Genomic DNA, 27654 nt, shown 5'->3' with positions numbered 1-27654 from the left:
TGATCTCAGGGCTGGAGATCATGACCTGAGCTGAAATTTAGTCAAATATCCAACTCACTGAGTCACCTAGGCACTCCTTAAGTTTTCTATTTCAAAACATTTTCTTTTCTTAATTTAAAAAATAAATTTGAAGGAGGCAAAATGGAAGTGGGTTCTCTGATTGAGTCACTTTTGTGATAGACTGGACTAGAGAGAATAATAAGGGATTGCTTTTTCAGTGTCAGTGTTTGGTCTCTGCATTCAAATAAGAAAATACGTATTATTTATATTATAGTATATATTCAAACATACCTTATTTCATTTTATTTTCTTAATTTTTTTTTAATTTGACAGAGAGAGAGAGAGCACAAAGAGGGGTTGCTGCAGAGAGAGAGGGAGAAGTATCTCCCTACTGAGAGGGAGGGAGCCTGACGTGGAGCTCGATCCCAGGATCCTGGGTTGATGACCTAAGCTTAAGGTAAACACTTAAATGTCTGAGCTACCCAGGTGCCCCAAATATATTTTATATGTTGATGTAGATTGATGAGATATAATACCAAATATATATAGGTGAATATTTAATATATCAATACACATTTATGTATAAAGTATATTTTAAAATATTTTCACATATATTTTTACTTGAAAAGTATATATATATATATATATATATATATATATATATATATATTTATTTATTTAAAGATTTTATTCATTTATTTGTCAAATAGAGTACACAACCAGGGGGAAAGACAGGTAGAGGGAGAAACAGGCTCCCCACTGAGTAAGAAGCCTGATGTGGGACTGGATCCCAGGACCCTGGTAATAATATGACCTGAGCCCAAAGCAGATGCTTAACTGATTGAACCACCCAGGCATCCCTTTTACTTGAATATATATAACAAAATATACTGTTGGATTCAATTTGCTAGTACTTTGTTGAGAATTTTTCCATTCATATTCATCAGGGATATTGGCCTTTAGTTCTCATTTTTTAGTGAGGTCTTTGTCTGGTTTTGGAATCAAGGCAATGCTGGTTTCATAGAAAGAGTTTGGAAGTTTCCCTTCCATTTCTATTTTTTGGACCATTTTAAGAAGAATAGGTATCAACTATTCTTTAAATGTCTGGTAGAAATCCCCTAGGAGGCCATCTGGCCCTGGACTTTTCATTGTTGGGAGATTTTTAATTACTGATTCAATTTCTTTACTGGTTATCCACCTGTTCAAGTTTTTTATTTCTTCCTGTTTCAGTCTTCATAATTTATATGTATCTAGGAATTTATCCATCTATTTCAGGTTTTCCAATTTGTTGGCATATAATGTTTCATAATATTCTATTACAACTGTTTGTATTTCTGTGTTATTGGTTGTGATATCTCCTCTCTCATTCATGATTTTATTTATCTGGGTCCTTTTTCTTTTCTTTTTGATAAGTTGGGCAAGGGGTTTCTCAGTTTTATTAATTCTTTCAAAGACCAACTCCTGGTTTCATTGATCTGTTCTATGATTTTTTGTTTGTTTGTTTTATATCCTCTATTTCTGCTCTAATCTTCATTATTTCCCTTCTTCTGCTACCTTTAGGTTCCATTTGTTTTTCTTTTTCTAGCTTCTTTAGGTGTAAGGTTAGGCTGTGTATTTGAAATTGTTCTTGCTTCTTGAGGTAGGCCTCTTAGGACTGCCCTTGCCTCATTCCAAAGGTTTTGGACCATAGTCTTTTCATTTTCATTTGTTTCTATGTATTTTTATTTCTCTTTTAATTTCCTGATTGACCTATTCATTCTTTAGTAGGATGTTCTTTATCACTATGTATTTGTGGTCTTTCCAATTTTTTTCTTATGGTTGACTTTAAGTTTCATAGTGTTGTGGTCTAAAGGTATGAATAGTATGATCTCAGTATTTTTGTTCTTGTTGAGCCTGATTTATGACCTAGTATGTAATCATTGTGGAGAATGTCCCACGTGCTCATGAAAAGAATGTGTATTCTGCCGCGTGTGGATGACATATATCTGAATATATCTGTTAAGTCTATCTGGTTCAGTGCATCATTCAAAGTCATTGTTTGCTTCTTGCTTTTCTGCTTAGATAATCTATGAAGTAAGTAGGATGTTAAAGTCCTCTACTATTATCAATTAGTTCCTTTATGTTTGTTATTAATTCTTAATATTTGGGTGCTCCCATGTTGGGGGTGCTAATATTTCTGATACTTTCAGGGTAGGAGTGGGGAGAGGTAAGAGATATAAAATCATTCTGATTTGATTGTCACTATCATGTAATGGATTGGCAATCTCTAGGTCTGGCAGAAATTTAAAACTGATTTTTTTCTTTCAAGGGGTATTTCTGTAGGTTCTCTAGAGTTGAACTGTCCAATATGGTATTGGTGCAATTTGAAGCTACTGAGCACTTGGAATGTGGTTAATATAAGAGTAAAATACATTCTGATTTCTGAGGGTTGGTATAAAAAAGAACATAAAGAATCTCATTGGGGTGCCTGGTGGGCTGAGTTGGTAGAGAATACAACTCTTGATCTCTAGGTTGTTAAGTTCAAGCACCACATTGGGTGTGGAATCTACTAAAAAAGAAGAATCTCATTGACTTTTTTTTTTCCCATTTTGACTATGATGCTGAATAAAAATGTATTAAATATCACATTATATCTTAAATTAGGATAGTGGGAAATAATTTAAATTATTAAATGTTAAAAATAATTTCCCTTCTTTCTTTTCCATTTCCTAAAATGTGGCTATAGAAATTTTAAAATTACATATGTGGTTCATACTGTATTTCTAATGGACAGTGTTGCTTAAGAAAATCCCTTTTTAGGCATCGTGATACAATTTCCTTGGCAGAGGCAGTGCTCTTCCTTCAGCTGGTTACTTCAAATACAACTTTAGCTTGTGCCCCAGGGACACACCCCGCTACACTTACTGCCAGAGTCTCTTTACATTGGAAAGCAGAAGATTCTGGGCTGAAATTCACTCTGTGGGTTCCTCACATGGAACTTGGGATTTGTAATGGACACTGTGATGCACTGACCAGATTCTCCCTGAGAAAAGAAGGACTTAATCCCCCACTTAGAAGGATGGCTAATCTCAGCTATTATCCCTCTTTGGGAATATCTCACCTGTGGTCACACTTACTTCCTTGGGCATTTAGTATCCACAGGCTGAATAACACATGGATATAAAAGACCTCCCTATTTGTACCAACTCAGGTAAACTCTAAAGAGCCATTCAGCTTTGCAGCTCAACTTCTCACTTAGCCCTCCCTTCCACAGTGATGATCCCCATTGTAATCACTAAAACATTTTTCATAAACTAGTTAATCTGTGTCCCAGAGTCTGCTTCCTGGGAGGACATTGTACAACATTATGGCACATTAACTCATGAAAAACAAGTATAGGTTCTTTCCACACAAAATAAATAGATAAATAAAATAAGACAAAATGGTTTATTCCATTGACACTAGTATATTTCTTGGTCCTGCATAAAATACCACTTCACAATTACCAAGGACACACATCAAGCTCTCAAAGAAATCTCACTGAAATCCTTATCATTTGGCTTATGGTTAAGCAGGATTTTTTTCTCTTTGAAACTTAATAGGAAGGTGAATTCATAACCCTAATTCTCTCCAAAGGAATCATCTTTAAAAATTCTCTCCTTATATCACTTTCTTGTCTCTTCCTTATCCTTCTCAAGAGTTTGTCACAAGTTTTTGGCCATAACATTGCAGCACTATTTTTGTTTGTTTGTTTGTTTCTTTCTTTCTTTATGCCTCAACATAAACTGAGGTAAAAACGAAAGAGTGGAGTGTTTAATTGAGCATTCAGTTGCTTGTATAAGGTCTGAAATCCCCATGTCTCCCCTGCTTTAAAAACACCAGAATAATACAAATTCAATAAAAATATCACAAGAATCTAAGAGCTTTGACTTTAAGTCGATGTCAACAAAATTTATACTAATTCAAATGACCATTTCAAATGATTTTTCAATATCACAAATAAACATACTTTTCAAAAAATATTTCAAAATTTCTCTTTATGATTGAATGTATCCCTAAATTTATAACATTGATATTAGACAAATTATAAATAACTCCTTATAAGACTAGAAAACAAAACAAATATGAATTCTAAATCTTTTTTTTAATATAGGAACAATGTGTTAATGTGACAAGTTAACCTATAGATTTTTCTGAAATTCAAGTAAAAAGAGTAGTTATAATTAATTATAAGCAAATTTTAAGTGTCAATGTAGTATAAAAGGTAAAAGTACTCCCTTCCATTTTAATATTATATTCTATCTGCAAATAAGTCTTTTATATTATTTCTATTATAATTTTTTTTCACAAAATTTTGCAAAGTATACAGAATAAGTGTCATCTCCATTAGTGGCCTAAGAAAGTTAAGTAATTTGTTCAAGGTCACATAACATGTAAGTAGAGGATGAACTTAGAATTCAGGTCTTCTCATTTATATGTTATCATCCATTTCATCCCTTATCTGTGAGTAAGCCAATTTTTCCTATAAGCATTATCTCTCCCTCTCTCAATTTTGGCCACAAGTAATTTTTATCACACCATTTAGTATTTGATTTTATATATATAAACAGTAATTATTTTCTAATCGCTTAATATTGTTTAAATTCCTGTCATAAACAGGTTTGTTATCTATTTTCTTTATTGTGAGAAAGCTTAGCAAATTTGATAACATCTTTAGAATATTTTGTATACTCTTTATTCCTACATAATTATATACCACAATAATAAGTGTTAAAGAGCTAATCTGCATGTCCCATTATTCAATACCTACTCTATAAAATTAGTATTATAAGTCATTATAAGGAATAGAATGTACTTATTAAAACATATCTTGCATCTACATTAAAATGGAAAATACTTGCAGAAATTGGATTTTATACTGAATGACATTTTCAAAATAGTATTAAGCCTCGTCCTTCAATTCTAATACTACTACAAAATTTTTGTGGCATATTATTTGTACATCTCTCTGGTCTTTCCTCAGTATACCAAAACACAAGTCTAGTTTTTAGGTTTAGATTTTTTTATTTTGGCTTGAAATCACTTCAAAGACCATAGTAATTAAAAATTTCCTCATGTTCTATATAAATAAATCACTGTATATAAAATAACAGGTTCCTTGTCTAGTGTTTCAAGGTGAAAAGCAGAAGATAAGCCTTATTGCTAGTAAGAAGAAGATTTAAAACAAAGGTATCTTCTTAATATTCCTTGGTATATGTTTTCTTATTTATAGTATTTCTTTTTAAAAGATTTTATTTATTTATTTGACAGACAGAGATCACAAGTAGGCAGAGGAGGCAGACAGAAGGTGGGGGGAAGCAGGCTCCCTGCTGACCCCAATGTAGGGCCCAATGCGGGGTTCAATCCCAGGATCATGACCTGAGCCAAAGGCAGAGGCTTTAACCCACTAAACCACCCAGGTGCCCCTTTGTATTTATATTAAAAGCTATTTCCTTATACGGTAGGACAAGAAAGAATAAGAAAGTTACAAGAAAAGTTGAATTTATATGTAACATAATTTGTGAGGTCAACCATAAAAATACTGACTTTCCAATGCAAAGATGACATTTTCTGAACCCCTACCAGGAAAGCATGTATTTTATTTTCTTTTAAGAATGTTGATGGATTTGCAGTAACTGACCCATTTTCTTTCACAGGGTCCTTGTTGAAAGTGTAAAAATGGTTTGGGTCAATGCCTGTATCCATGAAAGAAAGATAAAGCTGACAAGATTAAATCCCCACTATTGGCCTCATTAGCATATTTCAAAGGAGTAAATCATCAGCCTCAGAATCCATATTAGCATTTTTATAATATTAGTAGTAGTAGTAGTAGTATTTTTATTATTTGGTGGATAGCTAGATCAGACAATTTCTTAGTTCTATAATCCAGTAAACTTTTTTATTTAATAAATCTTTACTAGGTTATTATACTAAAACCCATGATAGAAATAAATAACTTGGACTTTGTTTTCCAAAAATTTATAGTTCCATTATGAAACAATGTATGCACAGATAATTTCCAAAAATATTACAGAGTGGTGATTTTTTTTCAATAAGAATATATAACTATTATAAATATTTAGGCACCAATATAGAAGCATTCGAATATATAGAGCAAAAATTAATAGCCATAAAGAATGAAATTGATAGTAACAGTAACAATAAGGGGCTTTAATACTCCACCTGCATCAATGGATAGATCCTCCAGACAGAAAATCAATAGGGAAACAGTGGATTTGAATGATACATGGGACCAGGTGGATCTAACAGATATATTCAGAACATTCCATTCCAAAATAGCAAATTATGCACTTTTTAAGTATTACACATGGAATATTCTCTAGAAAAATCTTATCAGGCATCTTTTCTGACCACAGTGGCATGAAACTAGAAATCAACCACAAGAAAAATATCTGGAAAGAACACAAATACATGGAGGTTAAATAAATAATGCTACTAAACAATAAATGGGTCAACAAGAAATCAAAAAAGAAATAAAAAATACATGGATACAAATGAAAATGAAAATATAATGGTCCAAAATCTTTTGGATGCAGCAAAAGCTATTCTAAGAGTCAAAGTATAGCAACACAGGGCTACCTCAGAAGCAAGAAAAACCTCAAATAGCACCTAATCTCACACCTAAAGGAGCTAGGAAAAAAAGAAAAAACAAAGGTCAAAGCCAGTAAAGGGAAGGAAATAATAAAAGGTAGAAATGAGTGAAATAAAGATTAAAATAACAGTAGAACAGATCAATAATACCAGAAGCTGGTTCTTTTAAAAGAGCAACAAAACTGGTTAACATTTAGCCAAACTCATCAAAGAGAAAGAGAGACACAGAGGGAGAGAGAAATGAAAAGGAGAAATAACAATCCTCACCATAGTTATACAAAGATTATGAGAAAATTATATGCCAACAAATTGGACAACCTAGAAGAAATAGATAAATTCCTAGAAACATATAACCTCCCAAAACTAATTCAGGAAGAAATAGCAAATTTGAACAGATCAATTACTAACAATGAAACGGAATCAGTAATTTAAACAACAACAACCAAAACAACACTGAACAAACAAAAGTCCAGAACCAGACCGCTTCACAGCTTAAACCAAGCATTAAAAGGCAGTTAATATCTATCCTTCTCAAGCTCTTCCAAAAAAATAAAGAGTAAAGAAAGCTTTCAAATTCAGTCTATGAGACCAGCATTACCCTGATATCAAAACCAGGTAAAGACACCAAAAAAAAAAAAAAAAAAAGAAAACTACAGTTCAAAATTTATGATGAACATAGATACAGAAATTCTCAACAAAATATTGGCAAACCAAGTCCAAGAATACATTAACAAAATCATTCACTATAATCAAGTGGGATTTATTCCAGGGGTGTATGTGCAGTTCAACATTTACAAATCAATTAACATCATACATCACTTTAACAAAAGAAAGGATAAAAACCATATAATCATTTCAATAGAGGCAAAAAAAATTTTTTTTGAGAAAGTACAACATCCATTTAAAGGTATGTCCGCTTTAAACTTACTTTAAACTTACTTCCCAACAAAGTAAGTTTAAAGCGGACATACCTCAATAGAGTAAAGGCCAGATATAAAAAACCCATAGCTAACATTACATTCCATGGCGAAAAACTGAGAGTTTTCCCTCTGAGATCAGAAACAAGATAAAAATGTCCACTCTCACCACTTGTATTCAATTTGGTACTGGAATCCCTAGCCATAGCAATCAGACAAGAAAAAGAAATAAAAGGCATCCAAATCAGAAAGGAAGAATTAAAACTATCACTATTTGTAGATGACATAATGCTATGTATAGAAAACCCTAAAGACTCAACCAAAAAGAAAATACTAGAACAGACAAATGAATTAAGTAAAATCACATTATATAAAATCAATGTGAAGAAATCTGTTGCATTTCTAAACAGAAATAATAAAGTAATAGAAAGAGAAATTACAAAAGCAATGTCATTTACAATTACACCAAAAATCATTAAAAATCCTAGAAATAAACTTAACCAAGAAGATGAGAGACCTGTACTCTGAAGGCTATAAGATATTGTTGAAAGCAATAGAAGATGACACAAACAAATGGAAAGATATTCCATGTTCATGGAGCAGGAAAACAAATATTGTTAAAATATTTGTATTACCTAAAACAATCTACAGATTTAATTCAATCTCTATCAAAATGCCAACACCATTTTTCACAAAGCTAGAACAAATAATTCTAACACTTGTATGGAACCACCAAAGATCCCAAGTAGCTAAGGCTACCTTGAAGAAAGAAGAACAAAACTGAAGGTATCACAATTCCAGATTTCAATATGTATTATAAAGCTGTAGTGATCAAAATAGTATGGTGCTGGCACAAAATAGACACATAGATCATGTGTCACATAGATTGGAAGAGCACAGAAATAAACCCATGATTATATGGTCAATTACAACATTATATGGTCAATATGGTCAATATGACAAAGGAGAAAAGACTATACAATGGGAAGAAGACCATCTCTTCAACAAATAGTATTGTGAAAATGGGACAGCTACATGCAAACGAATGAAACCAAACCACTGTCTTACACCATATACAAAAAATAAACTCAAAATGTTTTAAAGACCTAAATGTGAGACCTGACACCATAAAATTTCTAGAAGAAAACAGGCAGTAATCTCTTTGACATCAGCCATGAGAACATTTTTCTATATCTGTCTCCTTTGGCAAGGAGGACAAAAGCAAAATTAAAAAAAAAAAAAAAACTATTGGGATTACACCAAAATAAAAACTTTTGCACAGTGAAAGAAACCATCAACAAAACAAAAAGACATCCCACCAAATAGGAGAAGATATTTGCAAATGACATATCTGATAAGGGGTGAAATGTCCAAAATATACAAAAAAAAACCTCACACAACTTGACACCACAAATCCAAATAATACAATTAAAAAGTGGGCAGAGGACATGAATAGGTATTTTTCCACAGAAGACATACAGATGGCCAACAGACATATGAAAAGATGTTCACCATCACTATCATCAAAATAATGAATATAAAAGCCACAATGAGATATCACTCTCACATGTCAGAATGGCTAAAATCAAAGACAGAAGAAATAACAAGTGCTGGCAAGGATATGGGGAAAAAAAGGAACTTCTGTGAACTTCTGGTAGGAATGTAAGTTTATGCAGCCTCTGTGGAAAACGGTATGGAGATTCCTCAAAAAATTAAAAATAGAACTACCAAATGATCCAGTAACTCCACTAGTGGGTGTTTATCCAAAGAAAACAAAAACATTAATTTGAAAAGATATACATACTTCTGTGTTTACTTATTCTTTATAATAACCAAGTTAAGGAAACAGTCCAAGTGCCAATTGATAGATGAAGGTATAAAGAAGATATATATATATATATATATATATATATATATATATATATATACACAATAAAACATTATCCATCCATAAAAAAGAATGAAATCTTGCCATCCGTGACAATATGAATGGGTCTAGAGGGTATAATCCCAAGTGAAATAAATCAGAGGAGGACAAATACCCCATGATTTCATTCATATAGAATTCTGGAATCATTATATTGCATATCTGAAACTAATATAATACTGTATGTTACTATACTTGAATTTAAAACGTAAATTTAAATGTTTTTTTTCCCTTTGGAAAAAGGGAAATTTTGTGAATTCCAAGTCCATTGATCTATTTCCATTGACTATAGCAACGTAAGACCCAAATACTTGGGTAACATATACTACACAAGTCCCTGAAGCTACTGACCAATAAAATCTTACACTATAGTCTTTATATCTTTGTTGGGTTGAAATACACATTCTTACATCCAGAATTCTTACCTAGCTTTCAGACCTAGTTGACATATGACCTCTACTGAAATCATCCCCAAATACTCCAAGCAAAATTAATTAAAATCTGAGATTTGCTTCAACAACACCAGAGACATGCCATGATGAAACAGAAAAAAAACAAAGGATTTTGGATTTCTCTCAGTTCTCATCTCTGCTGCTTACCTGCTATGCAACCATAGGTGATCATTTAACTACATGAGCCTCAGCTTCCTCTCATATAAAATGGAACTAGTATTTCTTTCTGACAGGACTTACTGAAATAACATATGTAAAACACAGTCGTGGGTACATGATAAAGTACATGACAATATAAAACATCATTATATAATTATATATAAAATGCTTAGTATATAATAGGTGGGCAGTAGTACTATTTTATACTAATAGTAGCAAAATAATATTTAGGATTCTATTTTCTTAATTAGACTTAATTAATATATTTATTTATGATTCTTTGTCAGTGGAATTTAAAGACAGGAATCGTGCCTTTTTCATTTTATGTCCTTGATTCAGGTAATTCTCTCAGTTATAATAGATACTTAGTGAATGTTTATAGAATTAATAGACCAATAAATGAATGGGACAAAATTTGAAATGATTATATGACATTTTGGTATACTGGGTTAATTCGGCAGTATGTAACACAATAAGAGTGTGTTGAAGAGTAATAGATGAGGACTACAGTGACAAAGGTTGAATTTGTAGTACTAGATGATGGGGAATTAGGTGGCAACGCAGAAAAAATAAGGCTTTTTTTTTTTTTTATGGGAGAGTAGTGGTTGGACTTTTCCCCTTGCTCTTAATGTTCTGGTAATTATGTGTTTTGTCCACCACTATATAATGAACTCCAGCATACAGTGACACTTAATATCTATTTTAAATGAAAATGTACAGGGACGCCTGGGTGGCTCAGTGGGTTAAAACCTCTGCTTTCAGCTCAGATCATGATCCCAGGGTCCTGGGATCGAGCCCCGCATTGGGCTCTCTGCTCCGCGGGGAGCCTGCTTTCTCCTCTCTCTCTGCCTACTTGTGATCTCTGTCTGACAAATAAATAAATAAAATCTTAAAAAAAATAAATAAATGAAAATGTACATGCACTGTACAAGAGGCATGAATTAGGTGCTTTTAAGATAATAAGACAGTATGGGAGAACAGAAACATCCTGAGGCTACAGAACACACATCTGATCCCTGCAGAGACAGAGGCACACACTGGGATTCAGTCAGGCCACTACTGTTTATCCTTTTCTTTCTCCTTCCTATCCCTGAGCAGATAAGGAATAACTCAGTGTCTTGGCCTCCCACAAGCAGCCTTTATGCAAGAGGACTAGATGGGTTTTTTTCTTATTAATATTTATATAGTTTCTCTAAGTCTATGACTCTGTCATATTAGTCAAGTTATTTATTATCTGACCCATCTCCCCATCTGTAAAGTGGGAATAGTAACACCCTGACCTCATAGGATTGCTGTGAGGATTAAATGAGGGCAACTATGGAAGACAATTAATATTCAGCAAACACTTGGTACACAATAAGCATTGAAATGTTAACTTCTCCCCAGCATTACCAAAGACTCATTCCTGTACAGGAAAAAGATCCTCTTTCATTTTTACCTCAAGAACTAAAAATTTAGATCTTAATCATATAACTGCATTGAATTAGGAATTAGGGTACAGGAATTCTACTTTGCCACAGTCACTAACTTGTTAAGAGACCTTGATTAGGTCACTTAGTCTCTCTAGGTTTGGGCTTCCTCATCTGTAAAATAAATGCTTCGACTAAATGGTCTCTGCGGTCCTTTCTCACACTGTTTATAACCCAATGTGCTGTCTTAAACGCAAGTGATATATGAAGATCAGTCCTGACTATGCAAGGCGCTGACCTTTCATGAGAGCAGTGGTCTACAGAGGAGTGGGAAGGAAATGAGAATGCATGAAATTAAGAAAAGTGAAGATGAAAAGTAGAAGTTGAAAGCATCAAACAACGTGACCATAAAGCAATGAGCTATAAAGACTTAACATAATGTGATAGCAAGTAAATTAAAAAATCTAAGACAGAAGATGCGTATCTATGTTTAAAGACAAAAGGAAGATAGCAAAGTTTAAAAAAGATTAAAATGCATGCTTTCATTATCTGTTAATTTTCTAAAATTAGTCTATTACTTTTCATTTCATCAACTAAAAATTTTTTATTGTCCCTGTTAGTCACTCTTTTCAGGATTTTCTTCACTTTGTTTTATCATTTCAGAAAGCCCAATCAACAAACTGCGAATTTTGTTCCCAACCTAAGAAAGTTAACTTAAAACTAAGGTGAGTTTTACTGCATTTTCAGTGCCATTTCCTTTGTTTCATAGAACCAGAATGCAACCAGAAGAATTTGTACCAAAGTAAAAACAACCCATGATCTTCTTGGTTTCGTACTGCTTTGCACTTTAAACATAATGATACACTTGCCCATTTTGGCAGAACTAAAGATGCTATAATTACTGAGGCATAAGATAAGAAAAGAATTAGAGAATGAGTCAAATGAAGGAAAAAGGAGGTAACAGTTTAAAAATGAGGATGCACATTGGCACTATGTAGCTGAGAGACATGGTGTTTTAAGCAAGGGGAAGCATTTAAAAAAGAATTGGTAAGATGGGAACCCAGTGAGAAAATTGAGACTAGATGACTAGAATATAGCATAGTCCAAATCTCCAGTTCCTGGAATCTGGAATTTCCACTAAATGGGGTAAAAGTCTAGAAAAATCCCAAAGGCAACTCTTAAATGGAATGTTTACAATCATGTACCACACAAATATCTGCTTTGGAGAAACATTATTATATAGGTTTTCATTTGCAACAATAAGATACCAAATGGTTAGCATTATCTATCTCCCTCATCTCCCAAATTGAAAATAAATGTATTTGGTAATTCCATTTATTATTTAAGAAGAAAATATGCTTTTACATTTAATATGCTATTCAGCCTACTTTTTTCTTTTAAACAATTAGAAATGCATACATAAATGGTTTAATAGTATTAGCACTTTGGGCTTTTAAAGATAGTAATTTGGATTCAAATATTTATCCCTAAATTCTATCTGAAAGTCTACAGGCTTCATTACAAAGAACAAAAACATTTTTCTGTCAACATTTTCTTTGGGCATACCTAATAGTGGAAAAACCGTTTTCATATCCACAAACTGCTTTTTCTCCTTTAAATGTGACTGACATGTGACCTGAAATTAGTGTCTTTGGATCAAGTGCAAAACTATTTCCTGTTAATCTGCTGTATCATAACCTTCTTTATAACTTGGCATTAAGTTTTTTTCACCCCATTTTGACCAGATTAAATCTTCTCTATTCAACCTGCCTTTGAGTCACCATTTCTCAATAAGCCACCCAACATACTGCTCTGAATAGAAGTTTCAAGCAACACTTCTCTAAAAAAGAGCATCCTTTCCCTCTTCCTAGACTACCTTTAAGATTTCCTTATTCCATTAAATGTTTCTAATCTCATCTCACTTTATTCAATATTTCTATTTAATGAAAGTCAAGAAAGGCAGTAAGAAGGTAAAATAAATGTAAGGCAGACTTAACTGGCTTTCCTTAGTGCCATCCTGAGCAGAACCATAGACAAACAAGCCAAGGCTTGCAGCCATTTTACAGGATTCAAAAGATTCCCTGATACTACCTGAGGGTTGAAGCTCAGTTAGCTCTTTATTCTTTGTGGTGGGTATGGGTCTTCCATTTTGTGCCTAACATTTGAAATCTCAATCCCAGTTCCCTCATGTGAACACCCATTTCCTGCTTTCAGTATGTATAATACTCAAGGGGTAATATATGGAAAAGGAAGTCAAACATCAGTTTTGGGTGGAACAACAGAATAATGATATGCAACATACTACACAAGGTTAAAAACCTAGATTATCTTCAAGAAATAAATTAATATTTTCCCCAAGCCTATTCCTCTCAAATGATATTAATGGGACTTTAATAATATAATTAAAATCAGCAGGTAAAAGAATAGTCAACTATAGAATTTTGAACTGGGGAGAAATAAGAGTCATTCTCATTTGACAGCTAGAAGAGGGTATTGTGATGGTCAAATGATTGATGACAAAGACCTGAACTTGGTTTTAGATCTAAATAAGAAAGAAGATGGATTCTAGAGATATCACTAAAAATGAAATCATCAAGATTTGAAAATTTTTTGCTTATCATGAAGATAAAGGACAGAGAAAGTGGACCAGAGAGAATACAAATCCTAGCATAGGTGACTGGGAAGATTAGTGTCCTTAAAAGACACCAATGTTTATAGCAGCAATGGCCACAGTCGCCAAACTATGGAAAGAACCAAGATGCCCTTCAACGGATGAATGGATAAGGAAGATGTGGTCCATATACACTATGGAGTATTATGCCTCCATCAGAAAGGATGAATACCCAACTTTTGTAGCAACATGGACGGGACTGGAAGAGATTATGCTGAGTGAAATCAGTCAAGCAGAGAGAGTCAATTATCATATGGTTTCACTCATTTGTGGAGCACAACCAATAGCATGGAGGACAAGGGGCGTTAGAGAGTAGTAGGGAATTTGGGTTAATTGGAAGGGGAGGTGAACCATGAGAGACTATGGACTCTGAAAAACAGTCTGAGGGGTTTGAAGTGGCGGGGGGGGTGGGAGGTTGGGGTACCAGGTGGTGGGTATTATAGAGGGCACAGCTTGCATGGAGCACTGGGTGTGGTGAAAAAATAATGAATACTGTTTTTCTGAAAATAAATAAATTGGGAAAAAAAAAAAAGACACCTAAAAGAATGAGTATATTGTATGTGTATTTGGAACATGGAATGTCAGTGCAGGACTGTGGATCTGGTATCTGAGTAGGTTAGTAGTAGGTTGTGGATGCTGAATCTGAGTAGGTAAGCAGATAACCAGAAGAGATTGTTGGCTAAGGGTCAGAAATGTAGAACTGGAAAAAGTCAAGGCTGATTGAAGAGTCATCAGTGCCGAGAAGACATATTAAAGCACATAAATGGATACAATAAAAATGATAAAGATATAAAGAGAGAATAGGACCAAGCATAAAATCTCAGTGAGTGCCTAAAATTAGGGAGTGAAGAGGAGGAAGTCAAATGGTACATATCACTCAGCAATAATACTGATGGATCATCTGCTTCACCAAGATGGCAGAATAACAGGATTAGTACTCGATAATTTACAATAATAATATTATTCCGTTTCTCTTAATTAAAAACAATCATTACTAACCTGCAAATATTGCCAGCATGCAATATCCATGTGTAAGGTGTAAGGTAATGAATGTGTTAGGTGTTACAAGATACGTAGATTAATAGGATGTGGTCTCTGACTTCAAGGAATTTACCCTGAAGACGAGTCAAATATTCCCATAATGTGTTTATAATGCATGATACTCACTCAAATTAAAGTAACTACAACTGAAAGTCTTTTAATCAATAACTTACCCTTGAATAGGACTTTTAACCTTACTTTGTACAAATTTTCTCATCATCTCATTTAATCGTTATAACAACTCTGTTAAGAAAGACAAGCAAATAAGTTTCTGCATCTAACAGCTTCTCCTAACACATCCAACCACACCTCTTAACGCATCTAACCACACTCTGCCACTCAGCAGTGGCAGAGTGCCGGTGATGGGAAATCTGATGCAACTCCAGCTTTTGTTACTCTTCCAGACTACAGAAAACCTGTGGCTTCCTTAAATGTTTCTCTTGGATGAGGCAACTGGGTGATGGACATTGGGGAGGGTATGGGTTGTAATGATCACTGGGTACTATATAAGACTGATGAATCACAGACGTGTACCCCTGAAGCAAATAATATATTATATGTTAATTAAATGAATTTTAATAAAAAAAGAAAACAGTTTCTCCTATCACTAAAGATAAGGTCTTTGGGACACTTGGGTGTCTCAGTCAATTAAGTGTCTGCTTTCGGCTCTGGTCATGATCTCAAGGTCTTGGGATTGAGCCTGACTCTGGGTTCCTCACTCAGCGGGAAGCCCGTTTCTCCCTCTGTCTGCCACTCCCCATGCTTGTGTGCACTCTTTCTCTCTCTCTAATAAATAAATAAATCTTAAAAAAAAAATAAGGTCTTTGTCTCAAAGTCTGGTAGTCAGAGATAAATGTATTTTCTTCCAGATTCTGTTTTTATTTTTGTTAATTCATACTTATAAAATATAGAAGTATATTTTAATCTTTACTTCCTGAATGTAAAGGTGACAAAAATCATTACATATAACATTTGAGACTATAAAATAGTAAAAAAACACCAATCATAATTACCACTTTAAAGGCAACTATCATTAAGATTCCAGTATTCTCTATATCCACACCTAGAACTAGATCTACATTTATATCCACAACTATTTATAAATAGTGATGTCATATTTTGGATTTAAATTTGTATTCTGCCTCTATCATTTAACATTGTTTTATCAATTAATACAATCATTTTCCCCCATAACAATATTCTGTCTCATTCTATAAATGGAACATAATCTACCTTACCATTTCTTGTAGAAAAATTATGTTTGGAAGTTTTGTCTGGGAAAGATTGAACATAATGTCTTTTAACATGAGTCTCATTTCTATAGTACTCCATGAAAGTAAAAAGACCTTTAAGTAGGGGCACCTGGATGGCTCAGTGGGTTAAGCCTCTGCCTTCTGCTCAGGTCATGATCTCAGGGTCCTAGGATCGAGCCCTGTATCAGTCTATCTGCTCAGCAAGGAGCCTGCTTCCCCCCTCTCTCTGTGTACCTCTCTGCCTACTTGTGATATCTCTTTCTGTCAAATAAAGAAAATCTTAAAAAAAAAAAAAAAAAGACCTTTAAGTAAAAAATAGCTTTAAAAGCACTGAAGAGAAAACCCATAGCACTGTGTAATCCCATTAACTCTGGACTTAACCCACTCACATTTTTATTAATAACTTAGATCACTGTGTCTGTAGGGTATGCTGATCAACTGTGCAGATGGCATAAAACTGTGAGAAACAATAAACATGTTGAAGGATGAAATCATAATCCAAAAAGATCAGACAGGTTGAAATGATGGGCTAAATGAAAGAAGAGTGTATTTTTGAAAGGATGGATAAAAATTTTCATGTTTGAGTTAGAAACAAACAAACAAAAAAAATCAGTGGTATATGATACGAAATCTGATTTAACAGAAAGTGCATACAAAATAAAAACAAAAGAACAATGTAGCTGACAAAAAAGAGCGAATATAATTTTGAGGTATTTTAATAAAATATGACAAAAATCAGGAAACTGATAGTTTTTCTCAAAATTGGACAGGTCAAACATGTTTGTTCAGTTCTATGCTCTATAGCTTAAGGAAGATATTCAAATGGTTGCCATTTAATAGAGAGTACTCATGTTGCAAAAAGTTTCAAAATATTGCATATAAAAGAAAGTAAAAAATATTAAAGGCTCTTTAGCCAGGAGATAATAGTGAATTCTAGGAATTAATTCAATAACTGTATTAAAATATGTAGAGGGATTTAAGAAAAATAATTTGTCCCAATAGACCTTAGTGTCCTTTAGGTTCTGGTATCAATCGAGGTGTAGAGGAGTCTCCCACACCAGTAAGCAGTTCTAGAGACATCAGTTGGTTGTTCTACAATTCAATTTTGACATCATATACCTGGTGAGAGCATCAGATTCCACAGGTTAAGAGCTCAGTTCTATGAGACCACCCACCATTTCAGATGCCAATCACAAGCCCAGATCACCTGTGCTTCTGACCCAACCAGCTACAAACTGAAGGTTCCAAAAACCTTCTCCAATTCAGGATCTGAATCACAAGTACAAGTTGTTACCTACACTTCTGACAGACTGGGTATAATTGAGAGGTTCCTACCACCCTGTCCTTGGGTTCCATTAATTTACCAGAACAGCTCATAGAACTCACTAGATTACTCATTTATTAAAAAAAGTATTAAAGGATATGACTCAGCATCCAGATGAAGAGATACATAAGGTGAGGTTCTGAACAAAGGGTCTTCTGTCTTTGTGGAGCTTGGGGACTGGCATGGTAGTATTGGAAGTGTTCTGGTTCCTCAACCTAGAAGCTCTCCAAACCTCCTCCTTTTGGATTTTATGGAGTATCCATTACATAGGCATAATTGATTAACTTACTGGCTCTTGGTAATTGAGTCATCCTCAAGCCCCTCTCCTCTCTCACAGAATCAGGGCCCGGGATTCAAGGTTCCAACATTCTGTTCCCAGCTGGTTCTACTGGCAACCAGCCCTCATTCTCAGGTGCTTTCCAAAAATCACCTCACTATCGTAAACCCAGTTGTGGTGGAAAGGGCTTGTTATGAATAACAAGACACCCATTTCACCTCATGGTTCTAAGGGTTCTAAAGTGTTTCTCATGAACAGAGGACAAGAAACGAAATATTATAGCTAAAAATACCTCATTGCTCTTATGCTGAGGAAATTCCAAGGGTTTTGGGAACTGTGAGCCAGGAACTGTAGATGAAGACCAAGTATATATGAGAAATCTTATATATCACAGTATTACAATATCATTTATAGTTACACAAAGATTAATTTTGTCCCAATACAAGGAATTTGGCTCAATATGTGACAACATATAACAAAAATAATAATATAAAACATTTGAAAGTATTCAAAAACAGAATCTACCTCATGAGTTTAGGAATTTTCAGTCTTTGTTCATGGAAAAATGAGGTAAGTATATAATCATCTATGTTCTTCTACACAATCTCATCTATGCACATTATTTAAATCACTACCATTGATGATTTTACATACTGACTTCAAGTCTCATATATATCTTAAATTCTAGACACACAATTGTACCACCTTCTTTGTATCAGTGGTTCTCAACTGGGGCGATTTGTCCCTGCCTCAGAAAACACTTGGAAGAGTCTGGAGATATTTTTGGTTGACACAACTGAGATGGGTACTATTTGCATCCAGTGGGTAGAGGCCAGAGATATTGCTAGGCATTCTATTATGTACAAGGCATCCCTGCCACAACAAAGAATTATGCAGCTCAAAGTGTCTACAGTACAGTCTACAGTACTGAAGTTAACAATTACGGCTCCACATTTACACCCAATAGGTAACAAACAGCTTGACCAACTCCAAATTCATTATCTCCACTTCATTATTCTGCTTTCCCCCTAAAATCCAAAGTCTCCTCTCAATAAAGCTTAGTTGCTATTCCCTATTATGATTAATCGTACAATTAGCTACCCAATCACATGAGCTAGAAATCTTGGACTCATCTTTAACTTCTCTCTTCCTTTTGCCTATTAGTCTACTTCTAAAATGCCTTTCTAGGGGCACCTGGGTGGCTCAGATAGTTAAGCATCTGCCTTTGGCTCAGGTCATGATCCCAGGGCCCTAGGATGGAGACCTACACTGGGCTTCTTGCTCCACGAGAAGACTGCTTCTCCCTCTCCCACTCCCCTTGCTTGTATTCTCTCTCACTGTGTCTCTCTCTGTCAAATAAATTAAAAAAAAAATCTTTAAAAAAAAATTCCTTTCTAAATCTCCTTCCCATCCTTCCACCACTAATGCCTTAGTTCAGTCTCAGCCACATTTTCTTCCCACAAGCTTTATTTATTTATTTATTTAATTATTTATTTATTTATTTTTCCAACTCATCTTTCACATTGTTACCAGGATTACCATTCTTTTTTTTTTTCAATTTATTTATTTTCAGAAAAACAGTATTCATTATTTTTTCACCACACCCAGTGCTCCATGCAATCCGTGCCCTCTATAATACCCACCACCTGGTACCCCAACCTCCCACCCCCCCGCCACTTCAAACCACTCAGATTGTTTTTCAGAGTCCATAGTCTCAAAAACAATTTAGTCTTATTATCCCATGCGAAAACCACACGTAAGCCTCCAGTGTCCAGTGAATAAATGTTCAAACTTTGAATTGATGTGAAAGATGGTAAACGATCTGTCCCTGAAAACTCTCAACAGTTTCATTCCATTCACTACCACCTCCTCTTGGATGCTGGATTGTAATACTTTCAATGTCCTTTTAAATATTGAGATTCCACATCTTTAATGCTTTTCGCTTATAAATGAAAGAGGCAGCAGTGTTCTTGTTAAATATAGTCCATTATATTGCCATCTTTACATGAACATCTATTAACTTGTTTCTGGTGAGGCTTTAATCTGAGGCAAAATTCCTCGAGAGAATGTAGCAAGTACAGGAAATGTAAAATGATCTCTTCTCAATCATAGTAATTATGGCTGTGTTATATTATATTATATTTATATTTTGGTAGCCAAAAGAAAGACATTAGCAGCTATTTATGGTTTGCTTTGTGATTTTTTAAAATATTTCGATTTTATAAATAAATACTTGCAAAGATTGGAAATCCAAAACACCAGTACGTTACATTCTCCCCCTGGATGAATGAGAGGAGCATTAGGTATGTTGCATTTTCTTTTTATGCAGTATTAAAACTTCAGGGAATGTTAAAAATGTAATAGTTTTCTGAGGTGGCACTAAAAGGAAAACAAATATTTGACTGCATGCAAATTCATGCAGCCAGGGTGAAATGACTGGACATTTGGATGGTTAAATGTTAAATATGAAGCTAAGGCAGAGACCTCATGAAATATATGTGAGTATACACTGCACTGAAATACATTACAGGTACACAATTCTCACAATCTCTTTATTAACAAGGTAGAAAAAGATGCATGTTTTGGGGCATACCCAAACCCTTTAATCTTTGCGTTTGGAATTTGGACTCATTCATACTATCTACACATGCACTCAAACAGTCTCCTCCTCCGTTGAATCTGATCCCTTCCTGAGGAGACCATGCTGCTGACAGCCAAGAGCAAAGTTAGGTGTTTCAGGGAAGCAAGTCTGGGGTGACAGCCAAGTCTCCACAAAGCAGAGAGCTCTCTAAATAATAAAGAGTTGACTGTGATGGCAGAAGTCTTCTTGCAGGTGCAGATGCATGTATTTTGGAATACAAGCAAACCCTTTCAGCTGCTTCCTCTAACCACCACCACCGCCTTATTTTTACAGTGTTCTCATCTTACTGGAGTTCTTACTTCAGGAATCTCATTACTCCAAGATGTTCCAGGTGTGGGATGGAGCAAGAAAGCAGAGAAGACAGGGGAGGGTGTAGTATAGAAATAAAATCAAAACAAAATAAAACAAAAATAGGGCAGGGAGTTAAAGACCCTTCTATTTTCTGGGCCTTATTCTTGTTCTTAGCAATATAACTTGATATATTCTATTCAAATTTAATACCTGAAAATGAGCCTTCATGCATACATTGCTGACATTTTCAGTTGTAAGTAAATAGACTACTTTATCAAATTAAAACTCCAGACATCAATTAGATAACTGTGTTATCACTGCAGTTTTTTGAAAGAAAGCATATTCCCTGGAGTTTTATTGGCTGAAATTCTTTTATTTCTATTAGTCTCCTGCATTTCATGTTTATATTTGTAATAAATTAGTTTTGATATAGTTTGTTATCAGATCATAAAAACCATTTCACAACAACAATTATGGAATACTTCACTCCCTACCTGCAATACAGGAAATTTCCTCTACAGCAATACTTTTTATAATAAAATGCAAATTAGTAATTGATTTGTTTAAGTAGAGCTTTAGACAAAATTAAAGAGAGTAATTTCTCAAGCTCTGAAGTTTACTTATCAGCAGTAAATGAAAGCTAAAAATATAGCAGAGTAATTTGTAAAGCATCATTTTCTGATGTCTATTCTAATAATTATACAAACCTAGATTTTTCATATTCTTCTCTATGTTATGTAGATTAAAACAGAAAAACAGTATCCTTTTCTTACTGATAAAATTTCTCATGTGTCTCAAACTCAATACATTACATCCTTGGCCACTGTAATTTGTCCAGTCTTGCAATGCTAACAAAGACTAAGGTGACTCTCCACTTTTATTTTTCAGAAACATTTCAACATGGCATGGTGAAGCCCTCTGAAAATATATCAGCAAAGCTAAAAAAGATGTATTCTAAAAAATGTAATAGTAGATATGAAAAAATCTCTGAAATTGACTTATGAAATCATAAGCCTATGTCAGGATAATTCATCGCAATGAATTGTACTCAATCTTTTTTTTTTTTTTTTAAGATTTTATTTATTTATTCCTCAGAGGGAGAAAGACAGAGAGAGAGAGAGAGCACAAACAGTGGGAGTGGCAGGCAGAGGGAGAGGGAGAAGCAGGCTCTCCGCTGAGCAAGGAGCCTGACACAGGACTTGGATCCCAGGACCCCGGGGATCATGACCAGAGCCAAAGGCAGCTGCTGCTAATCGACTGAGCCACACAGGCATCCTGAATTATACTCAATTTTTTAAAATATTTATTTATTTGTTTGTTTGTTTGACAGAGGGAGACACAATGAGAGAGGGAACACAAGCAGGGAGATGGGGAGAGGGAGAAGCTGGCCTCCCGCTAAGCAGGGGGCCTGATGAGGGACTAGATCCCACGGCCCTGGGACCATGACCTGAGCCAAAGGCAGACGCACAACAACTGAGCTACCCAGATGCCCCTGAATTGTACTCAATTTTAATAAATGGGTTTAAATTTGACAAAGTCAGTCTGTAGCGCATCTAATTTCCTTTATGTGAGATATCTATATAATAAGCTCCATTTGAGTGGGAGATAGATAGACATTAGAAGATTATGTGTAAAAAGTGGCAATTAGTGAGATCCTACCAAACTTACCAAACTGAAAAATTCATAAACATACCAGAATAGAGGGTTACAAAATGAGAAGAATGAGGGGGGGGGAAACATGGAAATTTTGGGTGGTACAAAACTATGGTGAAATGACTGCAAATGATATCAAAGCAATGAAGATACCAGGTTAAGTTTCTAAGCCAAAAGACAGAACAGGCCTTTATCTAGACAAAAAGTCATTACTTAGGAACCAAGTGAAACGATCAGTGTGATTATGAAGGAGAACAGAATATACCATCCCAAAATAATGTACTTTGTCACGTGGATTATTTTGAATTGAAGGTAATCAAGACCCAGCTGACTTAAAAACTCTTACCTATCCCTTAACTACCTAAAATAATCTAGATGGGGGTCTGGCCCAGAAAGAGAACTATTACCAAAGATCATTCTTTCATCTGATTTACCTGCATGCCAGGGCGAACATCTGATTATCAAACACCTGCTCTTCTCACTTCCCTAAGAATTGCCCTCCTCTCCTTTGGAACCCCAGTCCCTATCCCATTCGTTAGCTCAGGATGACATATAAGCCTCAATTGCCTGACTGCCTTCAGGTCTCATATTTTTTATGGGGTTTCTGTGCCTACAAAATTAAATTTGTTTTTTCCAACCAATCTGTTTTTTGTCAATTTAATATTGGACCACCCAAAGAACTTAGAAGAATAGAAGAAAAATTTTTTCTGCCCAACAATCATTTAGTCAGACAGTCCTGTCTCCCCCAACTCCCCGCACCCCCACCACCACCATCGGGATTGTTATCAGGATTCAATACACAGCAAGTGGGTAATAATGTTATTGTTACTGTTACACACGTGCCTCAAGGGCAAGTTTTACTCTTTTGCATTATTTATAAGCCCGCTTAATGTTGGCACAAAGCTCTGCATATGAATACTACATGCCTCAAAAGCAGTGATGACAGGCGTCTCTGAAATTTACATACAAAATCATGAATCTGTGAAGTCATACTGTAAAGTGCTCTTTTTAGGATTCAGCCACCATTTGTTTCTCAGTGTAGCTAGTCAAGAGCAGAAGATGAGAAGGCAAGTGGAGAAACTCAAGAAATGATAGCTAAGAAATAATTTAGCTAAAACCAAAACCAAGGAAAGTGATTCTCTAGCTTTCAAAGCGGCCTGGAAAAGCAGTTCTTGTATCTTTCTGAATGTAAAGCATGCAACATTCTACTCCAGAACCTCTGCAGAAGGAAATCATTAGGCTTACATCTACGTAGGTGACCTGTCGGCAGTATTTGCTGAGGAAGATTTCGATTATATCCTTCTGATATCTAATGACTTGTGTTAAAAGGACAGTGACTAGATGTTCCATCTTCACTAAGATCAAGAAAGAAGATGTGGGCTTATATAGCAGGAGAGATTTTGGAAAGGATTTAACTAAGAATTTCATGATACAGGGAACTCCTTACGGCAACAGATTCGCCAGGGAAGGTATGAAGTGGCTTCTCTGAAAGTGCTTTGAATTTGTAAAGATTCTCATCTCATCCAGAAGAAAATCACTTCTAAGCTCTTCTTTAGCCCTCTAAGATTTTAAGATTGTAGTTTAGGGCCAAGTAAAATTACAATTATAGAGAACTTTTAGGTTATATTTAACCAGAAAAAGCTTACCAATAGACTAGAAATGCCACATTTCCTATCAGTCATGTGTCCAGCTTCCTTTAAGTTTATTACTCGGTAACAGATTGATGAAATTAGGTGACACAACTGAAAATTTTTCTGTAGCTGAAGGTACAGCAAGGGATTTCATAAACTTCAATAATAATTTAAAATACCTTCAATAATAATTTCAAAGAAATTAATTTCAGGTGGCTTACTAAGTTCTGACCAAAAAAGAAAAAAAACACATAGTTTTAGAGAACATTGGTGTGAAGTACTAGAAATATTTTCTTTAGAAAATCACATCAAATACCCACAATACAGAAACAACAAGGACAGCAAAAACCCACACGTCCTAAAACCTTTGGTACCATTTTAAAATGCTAGTGGTAAATGTTTTTCATAGAGAACTTTTTTAAAGTTACAAAATGTTTCTGTCAAGTAACAAAAATAATGAATACATGAATCGAAAAGTAATTAACTCAGAAAGCACTTCTTAAGAATTCTCTTTGAATGAGGCTCCTACGTTGTAGTCAAAATCAATTTAATCAACTGTTATCCTGTATAAAAGGCTGGAAAATTTCAATAGAAATACAGAGAAGGTACGAACTAATCCTAAGATATCATACTTATAAAAAGTTAAATCAAAACCTCAAATGAGATTTCTTAGTTTAGGTAGTGGACTGGTGATTATGATATACAGGCATCAAGGTTCCAGCGCATTTATTTTCATACTCAACTTACTTCAAAGCACGTTTTAGCTATGTCCGTAAACCTTTACTGTCGGCCACTTCTGTTGCAGTCAACTCAGTATTATTTTTGCTTTTGAATTCGAGGGCCCCTCATGTATTTCATATTTCAAATGGCTTGGGGGAAAGGAAGGCTTCATGCCCCAAGGTATTTTTACATTCTGACGGTTTCCAACCGAGCTCTCTCCCCGGGGAGGCCTCAGTCTATCCTCAACCAGTATCTACTGACTGACAAATTCCTATGTCTCATATTAAACCTTTCAACCTCCCTTCAGCCTATTTTTTTCTAGTTGCCTATATCTTTGGTTGCCATTTAATATATCATCAAAATCACCAAGGGAACTTGTTAAAAGCAAAGACAGTGACCCTCCTCAGATTCTGAATCTGAATCTCCTAGGTTTGTGTCTGGGACTTTGGACTAACAAGCCTTCTGCCGGTACCGAAACTCCTAAGGGACTCCGAAGCTTTATCAGCTTGAGATTGTACTTTATGACATAGCTATCTAAAATTGAGTCCTAGGGTATATTTCTTAGGATCTCAGTCTCTCTATAGTATTTAAATTAATTGTTACAAAAACCCCAAGCAGTGAGAATTACTGTTTCTATTTTACACAAGAGGATACTGAGGCTCAAAGAAATTAAGTATTAGGTAGAGCTATGAGCACTGCCAACATACTGTGTAGACTATATGTTGGGATGAAAAGACAAAGGACCCAGAAGTGAAACTTACATTTGAATCCCAGGAGGGCCACTAATGCAGCCTGATCTTGCCATTCAACCTCTCTGAGCCCCAATTAATTACAGAAAAATGGTGATTCTAATGCTGACCTTTGTAGGTCATAGCATATCATTGTCACTCAAGAGATATTAATCCATTTCCATCTGCAATTCTACTTTTTCCTTATTATTTCCTAAGACTGAATCTATTTTAAAATACTTCTTTTGGCCTGTTTACTTCTGAGTAGAAACACAGTCCTACCTTTTAACAACCTTACTATTAGATGTTAATCATTTATCTAAATAGGATCATTCAGGAGGTTGATCTGTAATGTAGAGGACCATATCAAACCTGTTTAAAATGGAAATAAGAGAAGAATTCCCAAAATGAGGAGATTATTAAACAAAAGCAATATTATTAAATAAAATTATGATATAGCCACACAGTATAATATGCAAGCACTAAAAATTATATTTTTTAAAAAACTGCTATTAACATAATAAAATAAAAGACACACAATAGGACATGAAATTATATTTATTACATAATTCCATGATCAAACGTGTATACAGAGGCATATGTATGAATGTATATATGTGCAATTATGTCCAAAGAAAGAAAGGAAATATGCCAAAGTATAAATAACAGTCCTACCTGGCTTGCATAATTATATGTTACTTTTGTTATTTTCTTTGTAGTTAGTTTGGATTTTACCCATTTTCTATAAAATTGGGTGTACTTTTTATAATGAGAAAGGCAAACATCATATAAAAGAAATATATAAATAAAACAGAACAAAACAGGCTGTCAAGTGAGCAAAATGAGGCGATGCTGTCATCCGCTTCTTTTTGCCTTGAGAGTGTGATGAGAACATGTTTCCTACAAGGGTTCCTTTAATTTCTGTTACACCCAACACTGTAAAATGCTCAAAGAAAAAGATCCTCTCGGAGTATACACATTTTAGATCTCTCTCTGACCATATTTGCCTTCCATGAGAATTCTACAAATACAGTCTCTGCCGCAGAAGACTCTAAAATCAGGGAACAAACTGTTCTTGACTGTATGGGGTAGTTTCTCACTTACACAGAAATCAGCCTTTCCCAAAAAAAACTGCAGTGTCCCTATCCCGACATTTAGTGCAAGTCTGCTCTCTCCTGGGCACTCTTCTAGGTCTTCCATTTTAATTATTCTTCCCTCTGTGGCCTTGGGCAAATAACTTGACCTTTCTGTGCTTCTATTTCCTGTATACATAATAGAATGATAATAGTACTGATTTGATAAAGCATTTTTATTTTTGAAGATTAACTCAGTTGAGCTTTAGAAAACCCCTGAGAAGATAATCATAGTACAATAGTAATAATAATAACAACGGGTATTACTCTTAACCTTAACAACCATGTTTAAGGAACAGGTATATAATCGGCTCAGACAGTTGGTGAGGACACTGAGACCTCAGAGTTTAAGTCACCTCTCATCTGATGTGTGCCAAGAGTCAAACGCAACTTTCACTGACACCAAAGCCACTACGTATCCTTGAAATCATCACGCAACAGACAATATTCATATACAGTCGCAAACCTATTGTAAGCCAGACACAGAAACAGAGCAGTATTGGACAAGGCTCAGCTGTTGCCTTCAGTCTAGTGAAGGAGCCGGCAGGTCATCTTCCAGCGGTAAGTACAGTGGCAAGGATGAGAACATGAGACTGTAATAGCAGAGAAAAAGGTGCTAAGTGTATCTGGAGGGGTCAGGCAAAGCTACCTGGAGGAAGCAACACTTCGGCAGAGATCTGAAGAATGAGTCAGAGTTAGCCAGTAAGCTGGTGAGGAACAGCAATCAGTTGGCATTCGCTCGCTGGTGTTCTGTGCTGGAACTCTGGACCTGCCAACACTAACTTGATGCCAGGTGA

General features: G+C 34.9%; 1 long non-coding RNA gene across 3 annotated transcripts in view; it reads right to left on the bottom strand.

The window, feature by feature from the left end:
* LOC122908668 overlaps positions 1 to 27654 on the bottom strand; it is a 351843-nt gene that overhangs the window by 319337 nt on the left and 4852 nt on the right. The window lies entirely within an intron of this gene.

Source organism: Neovison vison, chromosome 6, assembly GCF_020171115.1.
Source record: "Neovison vison isolate M4711 chromosome 6, ASM_NN_V1, whole genome shotgun sequence".
NCBI classification, from domain to species: Eukaryota; Metazoa; Chordata; class Mammalia; order Carnivora; family Mustelidae; genus Neogale; species Neogale vison.
Note: the sequence above shows the minus strand (reverse complement) of the source record. Positions and strands in the feature narration are given on the sequence as shown.